We start from the raw sequence: 22919 nt of genomic DNA, 5'->3' as shown, positions 1-22919 counted from the left end.
TGCGATCGATGTTTGGCAGTGGAAAGGAATCTTTGGGGCATGCCTTGTTTAAATCCTTATAATCTATTCACATTCTAAGTTTATCCCCTTTTTTAGGGACTACAATTACATTGGCTAACCATTTGGGATATTTCACCTACCGATTGGATCCTATTTTGAGAAGTTTAGTTACCTCGTCCTTTATGAATGCGTGCTTTACTTCGGACTGGGGTCTTCTCTTCTGCTTAACCAGTTTGAACCTAGGGTCCAGGCTTAATCGATGCATCGTTACCTCCGGTGGAATCCCAGTCATGTCTAAATGGGACCAAGCAAAACAATCCATGTTATCAACAAGAAATTGAAAAGTTTTTTCCTGAGTTCGGGGGTTAATCCCGTTCCCAGGTATACCTTTTCCTCGGGCAGGTACTCGATTAATATAACCTGTTCCATCTCTTCGACAGTTGATCTAGTGGCGTCAGTATCTTCAGGAACAACAAAAGTTTGAGGGGTCATAAAATCCTCCTCTTCTTCTTCTATCTCCTGCTTCCCCGATGCGGTCGAGGCTGGTGGCTGTGATTGCTATTTGACTTCCTGTTTATATTTGATGCTCAACCTTTCCGAGGTTGATAGTGTTGGTATCGGTATTACCTCATCGACTGCAAACATTTCCTTTGCAGCATGCTGCTCACCGTACTCTGTTTTTACACCGTTTGACGTCGGGAATTTTATCATTTGGTGGAGAGTCGAAAGGACTGCCCTCATATTGTGGATCTAAGGCCTTCCGAGTAGGGCATTGTACCTCATGTCACCCTCGATTACGTGGAACTTGGTATCTTGAATGGTTCCAACCACGTTCACTGGTAGAATAATCTCCCCTTTAGTTGTTTCACTGGCCATATTGAAGCCGTTTAAGACCCGAGTTTCGGGCACGATTTGATTTTGTAGGCCGAGCTGCTGCACAACCCTCGATCGGATGATATTCGTCGAGCTACCTGGATCCACTAAAACACGCTTAACTTGAAATTTATTTAATTATATAGAAATTACCAGAGCGTCGTTGTGGGGCTGAGAAATGCCTTATGCTTCTTCGTCGTTGAATTATAAAGTGCTTTCGGGCACATAATCTCGGGTTCATTTTTCCCTAGTGATTGATACCTTAGTGCGTTTGAATATGGGTCCCTGTGGAATGTCTACCCCACCGACGATCATATGAATGACATGTTGGGGTTCCTCCTGCTCATTTTTCCTGTTGGCGTCTATTTCTTTGAAATGCTTCTTAGCTCGATCGCTGAGGAACTCTCGAAGGTGACCCTCATTGAATAGACGGTCTACCTCCTCCCTTAATTGCCTGCAATTCTTGGTCCTATGACCATGCGTGCCATGATACTTGCACATCAAATTTGGGTTTCTTTGGGAAGGATCGGTCTGTATGGGTCTGGGCCACCTAGTATCTTTGATCCTTCTGATTGCCGATACAATGCATGATGCATCGATGCTAAAGTTATATTGTGATAACCAAGGTGCCTCAGTGGGATCGGCATAGTTGTCCTCGATCACTTCTTCTATCATTCCGGGCAAAATTACATCCTGAACCATTGTTCCTTCAATCTGAGGTATACGGTTGATATCGTATCGACTGTGCACATCTGCCCAAGTTACAACTGGATACTCGATCAAATTTGTTTCACCTGGCGTGATGCTATCGAACTATACTCATTCAACCCTTGGGTAAAAGCTTGAACGGCCCAATCATCTGTGACCGGTGGCAACTCCATGCGCTCTATTTGAAATCGTGACACGAACTCCCTCAGCATTTTATTATCCCTTTGTCTTACCTTGAAAAGGTCTGATTTCCTCGTTGCGACCTTTATGGCTCCAGCATGTGTCTTTATGAAAGAATCTGCTAACATGGCAAATGAGTCAATGGAATTTGGTGGCAGGTTGTGATACCAAATCATTGCTCCCTTCGAAAGGGTTTCTCCGAATTTTTTCAACAACACAAATTTGATTTCATCATCTTCTAAATCGTTACCCTTGATGGCGCATGTATATGAAGTAATATGCTCGTTGGGATTGGTGGTCCCATTATATTTGGGTATGTCTGGCATATGAAACTTCTTTGAAATAGGCTTCAGTGCCGTACTTGGAGGAAACGGCTTTGGTACAAACTTCATTGAATCCATCCCTTTCAAGATTGTGGTGCCCCCGGTATCTAGTCAACTCGAGAGTTGTATGTCTCCACTTCTTTATCGTTGGCTTCGATTCACTTTTCCCCTGATTCAATTCTTTTGGTGAGCTCCTCGAACATTTTCATTACCGCAGGATCAGTCCCCGTTTCGTTACCATTCGACCTTTCCGGTATTGGCTCGGTACGACGAGTAATTTTTGACTCGACCCTATTTGGAGCCCTATGTTGATTTTGTAATTGAGCAGTAGCGGCTTGCTGAGCCTGAAGTATCTCGAATATCACTTGAAGACTGACTCCTTCATCTACTCTGTCCTGTGTTCCTTGGTCACTAGTTCGGCCTTCTTTGGCGTACGCTTCCATCAAGACCTACGCCTAGGTCCGCATTTAGTGCAACGTGTGAACTGACATCGACTGGGTTTGCAGCCGGTGCTTCCCCGAGATTAACGTGTGGCACCTCTACTCCTGGAGCAATTACATTTTCTTTTTCACCATGGAATCCGAGGCCATTGTCACCATGTGTGGATGCGTTTTGTGAGTTTGACATGTTTTAACCTGAAAGCAAAGATACTTGACAAGAACAAGCGTAAAATAGTGTGTTTTATCGGAATCAGTACTGAACAATCACTATTATCCTTGGCCCCACGGTGGGCGCCAAACTGTTTACCCTCAAATTCGAGTAACAATTAAACTTATTTAGTGGTCTCAAGGATACATGATTTAATCCAATACCATTGATAAACAAGGAACTAAATAGATAATCTGAATAGTAAAATAAATCAAACTAGTGTTCTAGCAGAGCTTTTGACTTCGATTCGAGATGGTCTCGAGGTTGGGTAACAAGAACAATAGAGAACAAAAAATAAACAGTGATGAACAATAATGGATAGTGAGTTAAATAGAGAGCAGCGTTTGTATATTTTTCAGTGAATCAATGCCCCTACAAATAAATGGGGTCCCTCTTTATATAGTAGAGGAATCCTAAATAAGGTACAATTCTAATAACGGAAACAAATCTCATGATTGGTGTCAATAACCGCTTGATTCGATATGTTCTGGGATTTACGCCGAGATCTTTGGTCGGTTGCTAATATCTCGCTATTCCGTTATTATGCCTTACTCGAAGTCGGTCATGCTTGGTCTCGATCTTCAGCGAACACTTCGATCTTCATGCTTCATACTCTGCCATTGAGCTCGAGCCTGGTTTATTACGAGCTTACTCTCGAGGCAGCTCCTCGTGCCTATGAAATCGGACATGCCCGATTTCGACCGCATACAGAAAAAAACAAGTTAATTGTTAAAAGAAGGTTCAAAGATGCTACAATTTGCTTAACTTATATTGACCGCAGACCTGAGAATAATTTTTTGCACTAGATACAATAAATCATTATGTAGGAAAAATGATTTTGAGTAAAATTTAAATTTAAACATTGACTAATTTGTCTGTAACAAGAAAAGTTCAACGTAAAAATACGCCTGGGACAAACGTATCTTAGATAGTACATAAACTAGGGGAAATTAAAAAATAGCTAGATTTACTAGTGGCAATTGAAAAATAGCCATAATTTCAAAAGTAATCAAAATTTAGCCACTTTTAGGATAATCTGAACGAAAATACTATTCAAAATCCGAAAAATATTCCAACATAATATACTAGAGTTCGAATTTTTTACATGTGAACTTCCAGCATAATATACTGGAGTTCCAGTATATTATGCTGGAACTCTAGTACATTTTGATGGAGTTCCAGTATAAATATACTGGAATTCCATCATAATATACTGGAGTTCCAGCAAAATATAATGGTCCAGCATAATATACTGGAAGTTCATACACAGGTGCTCTAATCTCCAGTATATTATGCTGGAACTTTCATTGTGTTGGAGTTCCAACATAATATGCTGAAAGTTCATACACATGTGCACCAATCTCCAGTATATTATGCTGGAACTTTCTGTGTTGCAGCAAAATAGTGGCTATTTTTCAATGACTTTGCAAACGCTGGCTATTTTATTAATTACCGGTCGGGTCGTCTGTAACGACCCGACCGGTCATTTTGAATATTACAACTACGTTCCTCATTTACTGCTCAATTTATGCATTACAGTTATTTTATGACTTACCGGGTTAATAGGTTCGGGTCCAGAAGGATTTCGGTGTGAAATGAGACCGGATGTTGACTTATGTGTAAATGACCTCGGATTTGAATTCTGATAATTCCAATAGCTATGTATGGTGATTTTGGACTTAAGAGAGTGTCCGAAAAACTTATTTGGAGGTTTGTAGTGGAATTAGGCTTGAAATGATGAAAGTTAAATATTTTTAGGAAGTTTGATCGGGATGTTGAGTTTTTGGTAACGGGGTCAGAATTTAGTTCTGAAAATTTTCATAGCTTTGTTATATCATTTATGACTTGTGTGCAAACTTTGAAGTCATTCCTGATTGATCTAATGTATTTCGGCACAAGATATAGAATTTGAAAGTTCAAAGTTCATAGATTTTGAATTGTGGTGCAATTTGTCGTTTTTATATTGTTTGATGTGATTTGAGGCCTCGAGTAGGTCCATGTTATGTTATGGAACTTGTTGGTATATTTGAACGGAATCCTGAGTGGCTCGGTGAGCTTCGGGGTGTGATTTGAGCGATGTCCGGGCATTTCGGCACTCAAATATTGTTCTCGAACTTTGGGAAAAGTGCGAACCGTAGAGGAAAAGTGTGGACCACACAATTTTGTGTGTGGCCGCACTTCAGAGGACAAGTGCGAACCGCAAAGGACAAGTGCGGTCCCCAAAATTTTGTGTGCGGCCGCACTCCAGAGGAAAAGTGCGGACCGCACAATTTTGTGTGCGGCCGCACTTCAGGGGTTCTGCAGGTTCGATTGTCCGACTTCGGAGGCTTATATCTTTAAATCCACAGCGTATTTGAAGATGATTAAAAAATAAAAGTTATAGACCTTTGAATCTAGTTTCCTGAAAGGTGTAGCACGAATGATTTGGACATATGTACAGAAAGTTACGGGCATTTTACTATAGCCTGGTAGTGCGCCAACGGTATTTGGGAATAACATGTTCGAGTTTTAAAGGAGACCCATGGGATAGAACCGCATTATTTTGAAATTAAAAATATATATTTAAGGTGTGTTGGAACATACTAAGGAGTTATGTGAATGGCAAGAATTCGTGTGGAACGAGTTGGATACATTGAGTGGAAAGGATGTCCCAATTTGCACAAGATCCTATTTCAAACGCATGATGCTACCAAACTATAACTACTTAGGAGGTGATCTACCAATCAAATTAAATCCATTTGCGTCTAGTTTCTCACGCTTCAAACCTTTCATCATTTGGACACTCCTACAAGAAGTTATGACCAAATTCCCAAAGGCTGGAAGAATGTGACCATGCTATAACCCTCGCGAAGCCAGGTCTGTAGCGCGCTAGACCGCGCTATACCCCTCACGAAGACAGGTCTATAGCGTGCTAGACCATGCTATATCTCTCGTGAATCCTGGTCAGTAGCTCGCTATAGACCGTGCCTAGCCTGGTCTGTTGCCCGGTACGAATTTTTGCGGGTCCATTTTTCTTATTTCATAACCCAACCCTAGTTCCTATAAAACGATCTTAGGGTCATTTTGGATGGTTAATCTCATATTTTTAGAGAACAGAAAGTTCCCTAGAGTGAGGTTGAATTCCTAAGCCCTTGTTCATCAAATCATGCTCAAGCCTTGAAATCCAACAAGAAATCCCTCAAGTTCTTCGTCTAAGAGGTAAGGTTCCATACCTTAGTTTTCAATTTAGAATTTAGGTAAAAGATGGTTGACTAGGAGCATGAATCTTGGGTATGAGAGTATTATTTATACATGCATGTACCAATAAGGTTTGTGGGAAGATTATTGAGCTCAAATAAGTAAAGATCAGGTTGTGGAATGAAGGAAATCTTGTAGAAGAACCTTGTAACCAATTTGCACATCTACTGTTTGATAAAATGCTCAAATGAGCTGAGACCATAAATATCTTCCTAATTTGTCTTCAATTTTGTTATGTCTCAAAATAGATTAAAGTTGCTAGGATTTTTGGAACGTTGTAGAAATTTAAGAAAAGCTCAAAACGAGGTATGTTGGCTAAACTACTCTCTTGGAATTGAATTCCATGATGTTCCCGTAAGTTTCAAGTATTGTTGACTCAAGTTCATTATTCTATGTTCCGAGTTGTTCTCAATAAATTCGATTGTCCCGAGTAAGCTACGTGTCGAGAATTATGTATTTAAAATGTGTTCCGAATGTTCCTATCACATTATATTATCCTTCGGGAATGTGTTCAAGAATTATATGTGTATTAAAATGTTATGGCTTTGAGACGTTTTCCAAATGAAAGCTAGTATACTGAATTATGTGTTGTGTACCTAAAAGCTTGATTTGAAATGCCTTGTTTTTGATAATATATAAAGATGCTCGAAAATGAAAGAAGAGAGTTGGTGATATAAAGTGTGGCCACCGTGCAAAGAATGAAAGTTATACTTGTGGCAAATGCTGCCAATGAAATGAAATTAAGCGAGACATGTTAATAAATGAGCTTTGATTCAACTGTTCCATAATAACTTCAAAAATAGAAATGCCTAAAAGCTTATAAACTCAAGTTATGCCCATATGTGGATCTTTTAACTAATGCTATACTTTGTGAGTATTTCCAACGTGTTTTGAGCTCTTATGTATTCATGAGTTGAAATTGTCTATTGCCCTTTTTGGGAAAATGTATTTCAAGAATAAATGGTGTGTTACTTGTTTATGATTTTAACTTGCGCATCGATTGCCAATCATTTTACTCCATTTCTTGGAGGGTAATCTATTGTGCTTTAATTCTTCATTTCTAATGAACATGAAGTTGTGATTTTCGGAATATTCTATTTGTTGATATTTATGATGATGATCCATGAAAGGAAAGAAATGAAAGTGTGGAATATGAAATATGGCCATTGTTCCATGAATAAAGAATCATATGTATGGCCAATGAAATAATAATGTTGAAAGTGGTTGAAAGTGCAAATGAGGCTACATACGGTATGAAAAGTTATGAGGTGAATACATTTGTATTGTTGTTTCCTTTGTATGTGAATAAAAAAAATATTTTTGTGAGTATCGATAGTTACCGAGGAAGGGTAGGCTGAAATAACCGAACCTTGAAACTACAGGTGCCTGTGTATGAGTTGATTGTAATTATTCCCCTTATTTGGGATGAGATGGATGTGATAAAATTATTCTCCTTAATTGGGACGAGATGATTGATAGAAAAGGATGATGTCGATACAAACGGCATTGTGGTGAGATGGCCTAGCCACTCGGGTCGTGATCGGACGCCATGCCGCATACATGGTGGTGATTGTGCTGGAAATTATAATTGAAATTGTGATTGTGGTTGATGTCTCATATGAGATGGCCTAACCAATCGGGTCGTGATCGGACTCCGTGCTAAAAGTACGGTGGAATTGGTATTGCGAACAGTGGTATATCGGTGCTAAAGATCTCCCAACAAAACATAATATTATCATTATAGTTTGATTAACACTTCATAGTGTTATCTTCATATTATGGAAATTATTATGTTTTAACTTGGGATTTGAATGTCGTTAATTGTTGATTGTTGTTTCCATGGTTTTCCCTTTCTTACATTGGCATTCTATTTTGAAAGAGGACAGTTAGCCTTAAATACTAGTACTATTCCATATGTACTAATGTCCCTTTTCCCGGGGCGCTGCATCTTTAATGGATGCAGGTGGTTCATCAGCGGGCAACTTTGGTCCTCGTTAGCAGTCACTCCGTATTCAGCAGGTTTTGGTGAGCCCTACTTTATTCCGAGCATGATGCCATTTGAGTTGTAAATTGTGTTTTGAGGTATAGCAGGGGCCTTGTTACCGGCACTTTCATACTACTCTTCTGTTGTACTTAGAGGCTCCGTAGACAGGTTGTGGGTGGTGTTTGATGTGGGAAATTGAACTATAAATATTGGTATTTGGTAAACATGTTTTTCATTATATCTATAAACTTTTAATATTTTTGAAATTTTGAATGAAGCTACTAATGGAAATGAAATGGGAGTTGTTAATTAAATCTTTTCAGTGTTTGATTAATGGAGTGCATCTTCTCTTTATTCAGGGATGAGTTTGGGTAGAAGGAAAACTAATAAGCTTGCTTGGACGCGTTCACTCGGTTGAGCATTGGTCGCGCTCCTCGAGTTTGGGGCGTGAGAAACATCCCCCAAGGACCGATGTTGAAACGCACTAAAGTATCCATCATAAGGGAAAAACATACTAGAGACTATGCACTGGAGGGAACCGTATCTTTCAACGATGAGTACACTGAAGGTATCGTGCAACCACACAATGATGCACTGGTAATATCCGTACTCATAAATAAATCTGTAGTTAAGTGTGTGTCAATTGATCCAGTTAGCTCGGTAAATATCATCAGATCGAGGGTCGTGGAACAGCTGGGTCTGCAAGACCATGTAGTGCATGTTGTCCGCGTCTTAAACAGATTCAACCAGGACCGTTTAGACACCAAGATTTAGGTGATCGAAAAAGATATGAGGTACAATACTTTATTCGGGAGTCCATGGATTCACAATATGAGGGAAGTACCCTTGACGCTACATCATACGTTTAAATATCCTACACCGGGCGGGATCAAAATAATTTATGGAGAACAACCGGCTGCAAAAGAAATGTTCGTGGTCGATGAGGTGGTCCCCATATCCTCAATTTTGACATCGAAGAGTCTGAGTTCAGTCACCATGATAGAAACAAAATAGAAATCACCGACGTCAGCCTCAACTGAACCAGGGAAGTAGGATACAGGCGAGGACGATGACTACGGGGTCCCTAGGTCTTTTATAGCCCCCGACGATTCCAATGCCACAAGTCAACGGTTGAGGAACTGGATCAAGTCAAGTTGATCGAGCATTTACCCGATTAAAAGGTATACCTAGGCAAGGGACTAACTCCCGAGCTCAGGAAACAATTCATTGAATTCCTTATAACTAACATAAATTATTTCGCTTGGTCCCATTTTGACATGACATGGATCCCTCTGGAGATAACTACTCATAATCTGAGCTTGGATCCAAAGTTTCACCCAGTTAAACTGAAGAGGATGCCTCAATTCGACATCAAGCATGCGTTCATCAAAGACAAGGTATCCAAACTTCTTAAAATATGATCCATTCGGGAAGTTAAATACTCGGATTTGTTAGCAAACATAGTAGTAGTGCCTAAAAAGGGAAAAAACTTTGAGAATGTGTGTAGACTATAAAGACATAAACAAGGCTTGCCCCAAAGACTCTTTCCCTTTTCCTAACATCGATCGCATGATCGATGCAACGTCCAGCCATGAGATACTCAGCTTTCTTGACGCCTACTACGGGTACAACCAAATCCGGATGGACCCGGAAGACCAAGAAAAAACATCCTTCATCACTAAATACGGCATCTACTATTATAACTTAATGCATTCGGACTAAAAGGCACCGGTGCCACTTACCAATACCTAGTAAATTATATGTTAGAAGAACAAATAGGAAAATCAATGGAGGTTTACATTGACGACATTTTAGTTAAGTCCCTACGAGCAGAAGACCATTTGAAGAATTTGCAGGAAATCTTCAGTATATTGAAGAAATACAATATGAAGCTGAACTCGGAGAAATGCAGATTCGGAGTAGGGTCCGGAAAGCTCCTCGGATTCATGGTGTCCAATCGAGGAATCGAGATCAATCCCGACAAGATCAAGGACATCACCGTAGTGGACAATATCAAGGCATTTCAAAGACTAACCGGGCGCATAGCCGCCTTGGGTCGATTCATTTCAATGTCCTCCGACAAGAGCCATTAGTTCTTCTCGTTATTGAATACGAAGAATAACTTCTCATGGACCCCGAAGTGCCAACAATCCTTAGAAGAACTCAGGCGGTACCTTTCGAGGCCGCCTTTGCTTCATACTTCGAAGGCAGACGAGCAGTTGTACCTGTACTTAGCGGTGTCCGAGATAGCGGTAAGTGGAGTCCTGGTCCAGAAAGAGGAAGGTACGCAATTTCCTATCTACTATGTTAGAAGGACTGTAAGCGAGGCCAAAACTAGGTATCCTCACTTGGAAAAATTGGCGCTCGCTTTGCTAAGAGCCTCCAAACAGTTAAAGCCATACTTACAATGACATCCCATATGTGTCGTAACTACTTACCTGTTGAGAAACACAATTCATAAACCCGAGATCTCGGGACGACTGGCCAAATGGGTCATGGGAATTAGCGGATACGATATCAAATATCGACACCGAACTGCCATCAAATCCCAAATTTTGGCAGACTTCCTGGCCGACTTCACGTTGGCCCTAGTACTCGATGTCAAAAGGGAATTGTTGTTAAACTCGGGGACTTCCTTAGGGATCTAAACTCTCTTTACGGACGGTGCCTCGAAAACATAAGGGTCTGGACTTGGCAGCGTGTTAAAGCCGCCAAAGTGTAATGTAGTTAGGGAATCCATTAGAACTGTAAAATTGACTAACAATGAGGTCGAGTATGAGGCAATGATTGCAGGTTTCAAACTGGCTAAAAGCCTAGGGGGCGAAGTGATCGAAGATATGTGTGATTTCATCCTGGCGGTGACTGCAAGTAACAATGCATCGATTCAAAGAGTGGACCCTGCAACATGTACCCTGAGATCAAACCAACGAGGCCGACGATCTAGCTAACTTTGGATCATCGATTGATTATGATGAATTCAGCTCGGGAACAGTCGTACTACTCATGAAATCAGTAGTACAAGAGGGCCACGCCGAGATAAACTCAACAAGCTTAACTTGGGATTGGAGAAACAAGTATATAGATTACCTGAAGTCTAGGAAGCTTCCCTCAGACCCAAATCAATCAAGAGCTCTACGCACGAAGGTGGCCAAGTTCAGCTTGTCTGAAGATAACACCTTATTCAGGAGAATGTTCGATGGACCACTCACCATATGTCTAGGACCGGGAGATACCAAATACGTCTTGAAGGAAGTTCACGAGGGCACACACATGAATCATTCGGGTGCTGAATCGCTGGACCACTCACCATATGTCTAGGACCGGGAGATACCAAATACGTCTTGAGGGAAGTTCACGAGGGCACATACAGGAATCATTCGGGTGCTGAATCGCTGGTTAGTAACATAGTCAGAGCCGGCTACTACTAGATCGAAATGGAGAAAGATGCGAAGGAGTTTGTATGAAAGTGCGAAGAATGTCAGAGGCACGCACCGATGATCCACCAGCCCTAGGAGTTACTACATTCGGTCTTGTCACCTTGGCCAATCATGAAATGGGGAATGCAAATCGCCGGCCCCCTGCCATGGGTGCCCGATAAGGCTCAATTTATATTAGTTATGACTGATTATTTTTCCAAATGGGTTGAAGCCCAGGCATTTGAGAAAGTCAGGGAGAAAGAATTTATTGATTTTATTTGGGACCACATAATATGTCAGTTCGGAATGCCGCCCGATATTATATGCGACAATGGGAAGCAATTCATCGGCAGTAAGGTAAGCACATTTTTCGAAGACCATAAGATCAAAAGGATCATATAAACACCCTATCAATGTCATGCCCTGAACCTAGGGGGCGAGACCGGCACCCGGTGCCTCACCTATCCTTGCGTACCAACTTGCGACTAAGGGACTATGAACAAATAATGTCATATTTTGGCCATGGACCACATTGCAAGACAATTTTCAAATGCTGACAAAATATCAATATAAAGCTGGGCCGACAAGGCCGACATAACTACTACAGCTGGAAAACCAACACAATATACATATAAGGCATACAAGCCCAACATACTACACTAACTGACAGGATATGTCTATAAGCCTCTAGTGATGGATGTACTGTGATCGGAGCAGGGCCCCGACCTATGCATAACATATATAAACATATATAACTCCAAAGGATGCGGAGCTTACCGATCAAGCTAAACTTGGGCAACACCTACTGAGGAGGTCTATTCGTCTATCTGTCTGAACCTGCACGCATGAAATGCAGCGTCCTCGGCAAAAGGGACGTCGGTACGAAATAATGTACTGCGTACGTAAGGCAACATATTAACTGAAAGCAGAAATTGAACTGATAATATAATAACTGAAATTAACTGGGAATCATAGTGTCACGCCCCGAGCCTGGGGGGCGAGACCGGCACCCGGTGCCTCATATATCCTTGCATACCAACTTGCGACTATGGGGCTCTGAACATATAATGTCATACTTTGGCCATGGACCACATTGCAAGACAATTTGCGAAGCAAGATATAAAACTAAATAAAAACCAACGCGGACTAAACATCAATATAAAATTGGGCCGGCAAGGCAGTCATAACTACTACACTTGACAAACCAACCAAATATACATACAAGGCCTACAAGCCCAACATACTGCACTAACTGACAGGATATGTCTACAGGCCTCTACTGATGGATATATTGTGATCGGAACAGGGCCCCAACCTACTCATAACATATATACATAAGATGTACATAAAGCTCTAGACTCGGCAACTCCGAAGGGCATGGAGCTTACCGATCAAGCTGAACTCGGGCAACACCAAATGAGGAGGTCTACCCGTCTGTCTGTCTGAACCTGCATGCATGAAATGCAGCGTCCCCGACAAAAGGGACGTCAGTACGAAATAATATACCGAGTATGTAAGGCAATATACTGAAAGCTGAAATTGAATTAATAATATAATAACTGAAAGTAATTAGAAGTCAAAGATAATCTGAAGATATGCTCACCTGCTGATACTGACTCACTTTCTCAATATAGTAAGTAAAATAGTTGTCCGGCCTTATAAGGCTCGATATATATATAATTTCTCTGCCGTAGTAGGCTCGCTCATAGGCGCTCGGCCATACTAAGATTTGTATCTCGGCAAACTAGGCTCGTTCATAGGCGCTCGGCCACAGTAGGATCGGTATATAACTTACCATCTGATTAGAGGTGGCCCAATAGGGGCCTGCCCATCGATTATAGCTCGATGGTAATGAAAATACTGTAATACTATATATATAGGCTCTCTTCTCTCTTGACTGGAAGAAGACAATACTCAAGTATATATGAAGTCCCAATAAGGAGAATATCATAATTTATGAGACTAGGATAATGTATATAAATTCGGGAGAATGAACTTCTCTTTATGCCTCGTTATCAAATACATGTAATTACGAGATCGTGCCAAAATGAAGGAAGGGCTAAGCCTAAATATACCTGGAGTAGGGATAATTCATATGATATTCTTGGGAAATGTTGCACTGTACTCCCTTAGAATTGCAAAACCTCACGTTGCTTAAGACACAATCTCGTATGAATTGTTGGATAACTCACGTTACTATTACATACGTTCTTATATGAACTTGCTGAAGCATCCTTCATCACCTTGTAGATATACAAAGTGAGTTTAGAAAGGTTTTTAAGCCTTTGGGTATGGGCCCCACATGGCATGATGATTTGGCCACTAAATTCTCTTAAAAATTGCCACCTTGCTATGTAATATAAGAGTCATAATTTGGGTCTTGATCCTTGTTCCAATTGCTGCCACATTGGCTTAATTAATCTTATCCAAACATTATAATTAATTAATCACTAATCTCTTGATTAACTTAATAATCTCTCACTATCCAATAATTAACCAATTACCCACATAATTAAGAATTATCTCAAATTACTTAAAATACCACATACTTCTAACACACTTTATACACCTTATAATCACGGTCATGTGGTACCTTGTATGACACTAGTCCATAAATATAAGGTATTATAGCTTGGACCGTATTTTATCTCAAATTTCCAAACTTTGACGAAACTCATATTCTTCGATTTGCTTACCCTCTCAGCTTCACAAATTTACTTATCACTTGATTGAAATAACGTCATACCTATAATTCCAAAATAATCTCATTCTCGAACTTATGTCACTTAACTTACGACGAAATTTTAACGTACAAATGTAACATCTCATTTTCGAGCTTATATCAATTTACTTGTTGTGTACTTCCATGTACGAGAACATGGGGTGTTACATTATTCCCCCATGTTGGAACATTCGTCCTCGAATGTTGACTGATGCAGTTATTACTTTCATAACTTATGTCTTCCGAATACTTTAGTACTTTCCTTGCCATCTAGGCAACTGCTCGGCAAATAACTCCAAAGGCCAGGTCATTCCCACCTTTAGGCCTCTTTCTCACACCACGACTTGTGGTCGGAATTCTTCCAATATCGTAACTGTTGCTACCTTCTATCATGCAGCATGTACCACTTTTTCCTTGTATGTACGCCTATGCGACTCTTCCCTCTAGCTTTTTCCTCCAGCTTTTAGCCAATATTTAGGCTTCACTTTGTGTTCATATATAAAATTATGTCAAGTTGTCCCTCTGGGCGTCATTAGCTTTACTTCATCTAAGTAGGCTATACTATACCATAACTCTTACTTTGATTTATCGTTACTGAGGTTTGCTTCTAAACTCCAGGTTACTCTCGTTGCTTATCCTATATGTATAAGTCTAAGTCCTTTAATGCTTCCTCATTACTGTTCATCTTAAGAATGATGGCCTAATCTCATCTCATACTTTGTGACTTTTGTCCATACGTTGTTGATTTACCTCAATATTAATCTACAGTCCACCACTAATAACTTGAAACCTCTTACGTAATCACTAGGGCTCACGTTGCATCGAGTAACATTTGAAGTGATTTTTCTGATCCACCTGGAGGCGATACCATACTTCCATAACAGTATTTCATAGTATCCCAACGTGATTCATCTTATGGGTGAGGGTATTCTAATCTTGTGTCGTCCATGAAATCAAATCATTACTCAATCGAAGGCCCAAACGTCATCCTTTATCTATCACAATCACACCCTCATTCTACTACCAGGGCAGCATTCCATCTCTTCTAAATGCTATTAGTCTTAGACTCCCTTGAGTTCATTCAGGCTATACTGAGCTTTCGATAACTTAGAGAAACCATTATCCCTCTTATTTTCATGGGCTTAAGCCTGAGGACTAATTCATTCTCGTCACCTTCTCACTCGCATATTCGTATCCTTACTCGTGTCTTCCTAAAACCCTTTCGCTTTATCATACTTTAGCTTGCGACCTACACATATCTATTTATACTACTTGCAACCTTCCTTCAACTTGCTTGCATCATAGATTTCCTTATGTCATCCTAGAACATCAAGTGAGACATCACATCGTCTCTAACTCTTCCTTACTCTCTTAATTAGGCTTCTCGATACCTAGAAACCATAGTCTAGAAGATATGCTACTGACGATGCCGCTATTATTCCTGGATACTGAATCCCCGTGCTTTTATCCTTCTATCCGAAGTATAGACTATTCACAACACTCTGTATTTGAGTATCTTGTACATTGTTCACCCTTACCTTACTTACCTTAAAGTCTCGCATCTCATCTTCTATCTCTTTCATGACCTCTCTTCCACATAGGTATAATTCACATCCACAAGTTGAAGCTCTATTACAATACTCGCACCTCTGGTGCATACACAATCCGGTGGGGGCTTCATACTGACTTCTTGTGAGGCTCGTACTTTTATAACTAGATTTATCATAGAGCCGTTATAGAATATGGTTGTTGTGCTATCTCTCTTGTACCTCTGATATTAAGAGTGATTCTACAATGTTCTCAATCATGATGTCTATAATTTTCTGGCTCCAATAATCAAACTCGTGATTTACTTGGTTGACGTAACTCTTTAGTTTCCTCTTCCTTCTGATCAGCCTTTATGTAGGCTTAAGATATCTTCCGATCTGTGGCTCCTGGTATTAGTGATTACTTTATCCTATCATGGGCGCTATGGAATATCTATGATACAATCCTTTAACAATTCAATCCTTTGTCTATGACCCGAGCTCAATTCTTCCTTCTAACTTATATCGGAACCTTCTACTGCCGTATGATTGTCAACATATATGTTGCATGGATAATACTCTGAAATCTTAAGTGCGTTCAGAACGTAACTAGCTCTGGATCATTGATCGAATAATTCCTTTCGTTCCATCTCAACTTTCTTTATGCGTAGACAATTACTTTTCCTGGTCTTCCTGCCCCCTTGTTGCCTACATATTTAGCTTATCTTAGTTCCCACGCATGCCGGAATTTTTGTGCAACTCATATGGTCTCGAATATTACTTTTGATTTTACTCCCCATTCATTAGCCACGGTGGGTGCCACTTTCTTTTGAAGTGCATATAATTTTGTTATGAGACTATTATTACATGACCATTTCCTCTTTAGGCCACTGTGCTTAGGTTGAAGCCTTCTCCCTTATTTTCTCAGCTAGTCTTTCATTGTAGTACTTAGGGAGGACCCTCTGATTCTTGCAAGGCTGCGAGCTTATTACATCGTTTATCCGGCAGAATTTTTGATGTTCTTTCTTACTTGTAATTATCCTTACTTACATACCTTCATGCCCTTGTGCTCTTAAGGTTGCTTCTGAGCTGATATTTTGATTGTCTTCCCAGTGGCACTCTCTTTTATCTCTGTAACCCTCATACGGTACCTTTGCTACCCCAACTTCTATCTTAATATTTCTCAAGGTTACGATGTCATATCTGCGAGACTGAATGCCTCATGTCGGGGTTCATTATGTTTATCTTGCACGATCTGTTGATTTGTCTGAATCCTCTTGTCTAGCCATAACTAGGCCTTTCCTGAATCAATTACTGACTACTCGTTGGCCCATTCTCATATCAGTATTCCGCGTATCATTCTTGGGTTATTTCTTTTGTCTTAACTTACCATTCGCACTGCCTCCTTATTTATCAAAAACATCCCGAGCCGGAACCCTTACTTTCTCTCCTTGACATCGTATCTGCATAATGTTCTGGAATCATAGCATATATGTAGGCTTTGAATAAGTGCAATCTCATCCCTTTCTCATTTTTATCGCATTCTTCCTTAATCATTTCGTAGTTACTACAACCACTTAATTCTGACATCATGACATATCACTCCATATTCCCCCCTTTAGGGGAGTACTAAAATCTATAGCTACGACGATCTACCTATAGATATTTTATCTCTTTATCTTTGTTGTCTTTTCACATCATTGATGATCCTTACTCGCCTTACGGTAATCCTTCTGTACCAAGGATAACAAAATTCCTTATTTGCGAGGGTGACACTTAGTGTAACTGGAACATACCGTCCCTTAAGCTGAACTTTGCTCACATTGCTTGCTTTAGGGAAGCGTCTTCCTGAATGACCATTCTCTGAATTTCTCATGCATCTTCTTATGTTTAGCTTATCAAATTCTCATGATGCCGACCATTATCAAATTACTCAGTCCCTAATTCATGTTTAGCTTATCTTGTTCACCAGCCCATACTGATTTCTATTATTTTCGGGGTCTAACTTATCCTTCTGGTAATCACGTTAGAGTCACAAACTTATTTCTTGAAATGAGGATATGACTTTATGGCCTATTCTTTTTTGTTGCCTCCAGGCCTGGCACCTCTCATCTTTTTCTTCCCTCGATTATAGACTATGTAATACTGTCATTTAATTTTTTTTTCCCACCGTTGTCATCCATGTATCACATCTTGCTCATAATGCTTCATTAACTCTTTTCTTATTTCCCGTTTATGTTTATCACTTTATTCTGAAAATGCGAACAAGATATTCTTCTGCTCTTAGCCCCCTGCTCCATCCATTGGCTCTTCGAGTTACCTAAAATTCTCTCTCTACTAGGGACGGGAGCCATACTAAGATAATATTTATCCCTTCCAGGCTTCCAGTACCCATCTTTGTAGTACTCATATCTAGTTGTACTATTTTAGAGTGCACTATCTGGGTGTCTCACAAGGAGATATATTAGCATATTTGCACTATCCTTCGGAAATGTCAACTAACACAAATAATCCATTCACCAATTTGGGTTACTCTAACCCCAGCCGGATCCTGATATTCTGTCCTTTTTTTTTTAAACTACTTATGTTAAGCGCCATAGGACATAACTAGAATGGGTATGACCAATTGTACATATCTCTGTTACTATTGAAGGTAAATCTAAATGCTTATATCTCTCTGCCTGAGTTGAAAATACCGATAATCATCATTAACTAGGTACCTCATACCCTTTCTCACCTTGCTTCTTTTACTTACTCAATCTTATGTCTACTTTCTGATTCTCTTATTCCTTTTTACCGTAGGGATGGATAGAGATTCTTGCCTTAAGACTCCTTATCAAGAGGCTTACATGTCTTAGTACACACATGATCTGCTGAAGGCCTCACATTTACTCATCATAAGCATGATGCAAAATCGAGTGCCTCTGGATTAACTCTTCCACAACCACATGCAATCTCTCACCAACTGTCTTTCTAATGTAGGCATCGTCGTATTATGAATAAGATAGAGTTTAGGAAATTGAGTTCCTACAAATGAGCTCTACCACACAATCTAGAGTAAGAAGAAAGAGTGACAGTCCTAAATGCCCTATAGCCTCATGCTTATAAGTGTGGTGCACAACACACCCATAAACAAGACTCTACTAGACACGGCTTGTAGACTCCCTAAGATAGAACTGCTCTAATACCACTTCTGTCACGCCCCGGGCCTGGGGGGCGAGACAGGCACCAGGTGCCTCATCTATCCTTGCATACCAACTTGCGACTAAGGGGCTCTGAACATATAATGTCATACTTTGGCCATGGGCCACATTGTAAGACAATTTGCAAGCAAGATATAAAACTAAATGAAAACCAATGCGGACTAAACATCAACATAAAGTTGGGCCGGCAAGGTCGTCGTAACTACTACAACTGACAAACCAACCAAATATACATACAAGGCCTACAAGCCCAACATACTGCACTAACTGACAGGATATGTCTACAAGCCTCTACTGATAGATATACTGTAATCGGAACAGGGTCCCGACCTATTCAAATCATATATACATATATACATAAAATGTACATAAAGCTCTAGACCCGGCAACTCTGAAGGGCATGGAGCTTACCTATCAAGTTGAACTTGGGCAACACCTAATGAGGAGGTCTACCCGTCTATCTGTCTGAACCTGCACGTATGAAATGCAGCATCCCCAGCCAAAGGGACGTCAGTACAAAATAATGTACCGAGTATTTAAGGCAATATACTGAAAGCTGAAACTGAACTGATTATATAATAACTGAATATAACTGGAAGTCAAAGATAATTTGAAGATATGCTCACCTGCTAATACTGACTCACTTTCTTAATATAGTAAGTAAAATAGTTGTCCGGCCTTATAAGGCTCGGTATTTATATATAACTGCTCTGTCGTAGTAGACTCGCTTATAGGCGCTCGGCCATAATAGGCTCTGTATCTCGGCCAACTGGGCTCGCTCATAGGCGCTCGGCCACAGTAGGCTCAGTATATAACTTACCATCTAATGAGAGGTTGCCCAATATGGGCCTGCCCATTGATTATAGCTGGATGGTAATAAAAATACTGTAATACTGTATATATAGGCTCTCTTCTCTCTTGACTGGAAGAAGACAATACTCAAGTATATATGAAGTCCCAATAAGGAGAATATTGTAATTTATGAGACTAGGATGATGTATATAAATTCGGGAGTATGAACTTCTCTTTATGCCTCGTTATCAAATACATGTAATTACGAGATCCTGCCAAAATGAAGGAAGGGCTAAGCCTAAACATACCTAGAGTAGGGAAAAATCCATATGATATTCTTAGGAAAGGTTGCACTGTACTCCCTTAGAATCGCAAAACCTCACGTTGCTTAAGACACAATCTCGTATGAATTGTTGGATAACTCACGTTACTATTACATAAGTTCTTATATGAACTTGCTGAAGCATCCTTCATCGCCTTGTAGAGATACAAAGTGAGTTTAGAAAGGTTTTTAAACCTTTAGGTATGGGCCCCACATGGCATGATGATTTGGCCACTAAATTCTCTTAAACATTGCCACCTTGCTATGTAATATAAGAGTCATAACTTGGGTCTTGATCCAATTGCTGCCACATTGGCTTAATTAATCTTATCCAAACATTATAATTAATTAACCACTATTCTTTTGATTAACTTAATAATCTTTCACTATCTAATAATTAACCAATTACCCATATAATTAAGAATTATCTCAAATTACTTAAAATACCACATACTTTAAACACACTTTATACACCTTATAATCACGGTCATGTGGTACCTTGTATGACACTAGTCCATAATTACCGGGTATTATAGCTTGGATCATATTTTATCTCAAATTGCCAATCTTCGAAGAAACTCATCTTCTTCGATTTGCTTACCCTCTCACCTTCACAAATTTACTTATCACTTATTTGAAATAACGTCATAGTTATAATCCCACAATAATCTCATTCCCGAACTTCTGTCGCTTAACTTACGACGAAATTTTAATGTACGGATGTAACATCTCATTTCCAAGCTTATATAAGTTTACTTGTGGCGTACTTTCACATATGAAAATATGGGGTGTAACATAAAGATAATTTGAAGATATGCTTACCTGCTGAAACTGACTCAATTCTCTCAATATAGTAAGTAAAATAGTTGTCCGTCCCTATAAGGCTCGGTATAAATATAACTGCTCTGCCGTAGTAGGCTCGCTCATAGGCACTCGGCCATACCAGGCGTTGTATCTCGGCCATGCTGGGCTCGCTCATAGGCGCTCGGCCACAGTAGGCTCGGTATATAACTTACCATCTAATCAGAGGTTGCCCAATAGGGGCATGCCCATCGATTATAGCTCGATGGTAATGAAAATACTGTAATACTGTATATATAGGCTCTCATCTCTCTTGACTGGAAGAAGACAATACTCAATTAAATATGAAGTCCCGGTAAGGAGAATACTGTAATTTATGAGTCTAGGATAATGTATATAAATTCAGGAGTATGAACTTCTCTTTATGCCTCGTTATCAAACACATGTAATTACAAGATAATGCCAAAATGAAGGAAGGGCTTAGCCTTAACATACATGAGCCAATTTTCTTAACAATCCTTCTAACACACATCAATAGCGACAACATGTAACGGCGGATCAAAGTAGGGCAAATCCATATGATATTCTTGAGAAAGATTGCACTGTACTTCCTTAGAATCGCAAAATCTCACGTTACAGCTCTGACCATTGTAAATCACGTATGCAATTTCTCTGAAACGTGATGATGTCTCTTCTAATATTAAGGGAGGGTAAGCAAACATTAGCTTGCATTGCTAAAGTGAATATATTTGTGCAATTCACGTTCATAAGGCTAAAGAAAATGTTAACATTGTTATGTACTCTAATAATGTGACACCTTGCTACACCTTATACGAGTCACTTAGTGTCTTTGTTAACCACTTCATGGGCTACCACGTTGGTAGTAAGATCCATCAAGCTTATCCAATTCTAATTAATTATTAATTTATTAGTCTCCCACTAACTAATAATTAACCAATTACCCATATATTTAAGAATTATCTCAAATTACTTAAAATACTACTTACTTTTAACACACCTTATACACCTTACTATCATGGTCATGTGGTACCTTGTATGGCACTAATCCATAAATGCCGGGTATTATAGTTCGGACCGTATTTTAACCCAAATTGCCAAACTTTGACGAAACTTATTATTTTTGATTCGCTTACCCTCTCACCTTCACGGATTTACTTATCACTTGTTTGAAATAGCATAATACTTATAATCTCAAAATAATTTGAACTTACGTCGATTAGCCTACGACGAAACTTTAACGTACGAAAATGCGGAATGTAACATCTCAATTCCGAGCTTTCATCAATTTGCTTATGGCGTACTTTCACGTACGAAAACATGGGGTGTAACATTATTCCCCCCTTTGGAACATTCGTCCTCGAATGTTGACTGATGCACTTATCATTATCATAACATATAGCTCTTGCGAATACTTTAGTTCTCTCCTTGTCATCTAGGCAACTGTTCTATAAATAAATCCAAAGGTCGCGGCATTCCCCCCTTTAGGCCTCTTTCTCACACCAAGAATTGCGGTCGGAATTCTTCTAATCTCGTAACTTTTGCTAACTTCTATCATGCAGCCTGTACCACTTTTTCCTTGTATGTGCGCCTATGCGACTCTTCCCTCCATCTTATTCCTCCAGTTTTTAGCCAATCTTTAGGCCTCACTTTGTAAACATATACAGAGCTTGACAAGATGTCCCTCTGGGCATCTGTAGGTATACTGAAGTTCTTTGCTCGGTACTTTGTCGAACTTACAAATAGTACTATATCTTATTTCATAGGCCCGGTTATCTATCCGCATGACTTTACTGCATTTAAGTAGGTCATAATATACCATAACTCTTACCTCGATTTATTGTTACTGAGGTCTGCTACCAAACTCCAGGTTATGTTCGTTGCTTATACCATATGCATAAATCTATGTCCTTTAATGCTTCCTCATTACTGTTCATCTTAAGAATGACGGCCTAATCTCACCTCATACTTTGTGACTTTTTTCCATCCATTGTTGATTAAGCTTAATGTTGATCTATCATCTACCACTGATAACTTGAGCTTTTATGTAATACTGCCGCTAGGGCTCACGTCTCATCGGGGAACATCTGAAATGATTAGACTGATCCACCTGGGGCAATACCATGCTTTCATAACTATATTTCATAGCATCCCAATGTGATCCGA

Source organism: Nicotiana tomentosiformis, chromosome 9 (genome assembly GCF_000390325.3).
Source record: "Nicotiana tomentosiformis chromosome 9, ASM39032v3, whole genome shotgun sequence".
NCBI lineage: Eukaryota > Viridiplantae > Streptophyta > Magnoliopsida > Solanales > Solanaceae > Nicotiana > Nicotiana tomentosiformis.
The sequence above is the reverse complement of the archived record's forward strand: the minus strand, read 5'-3'. Positions refer to the sequence as shown.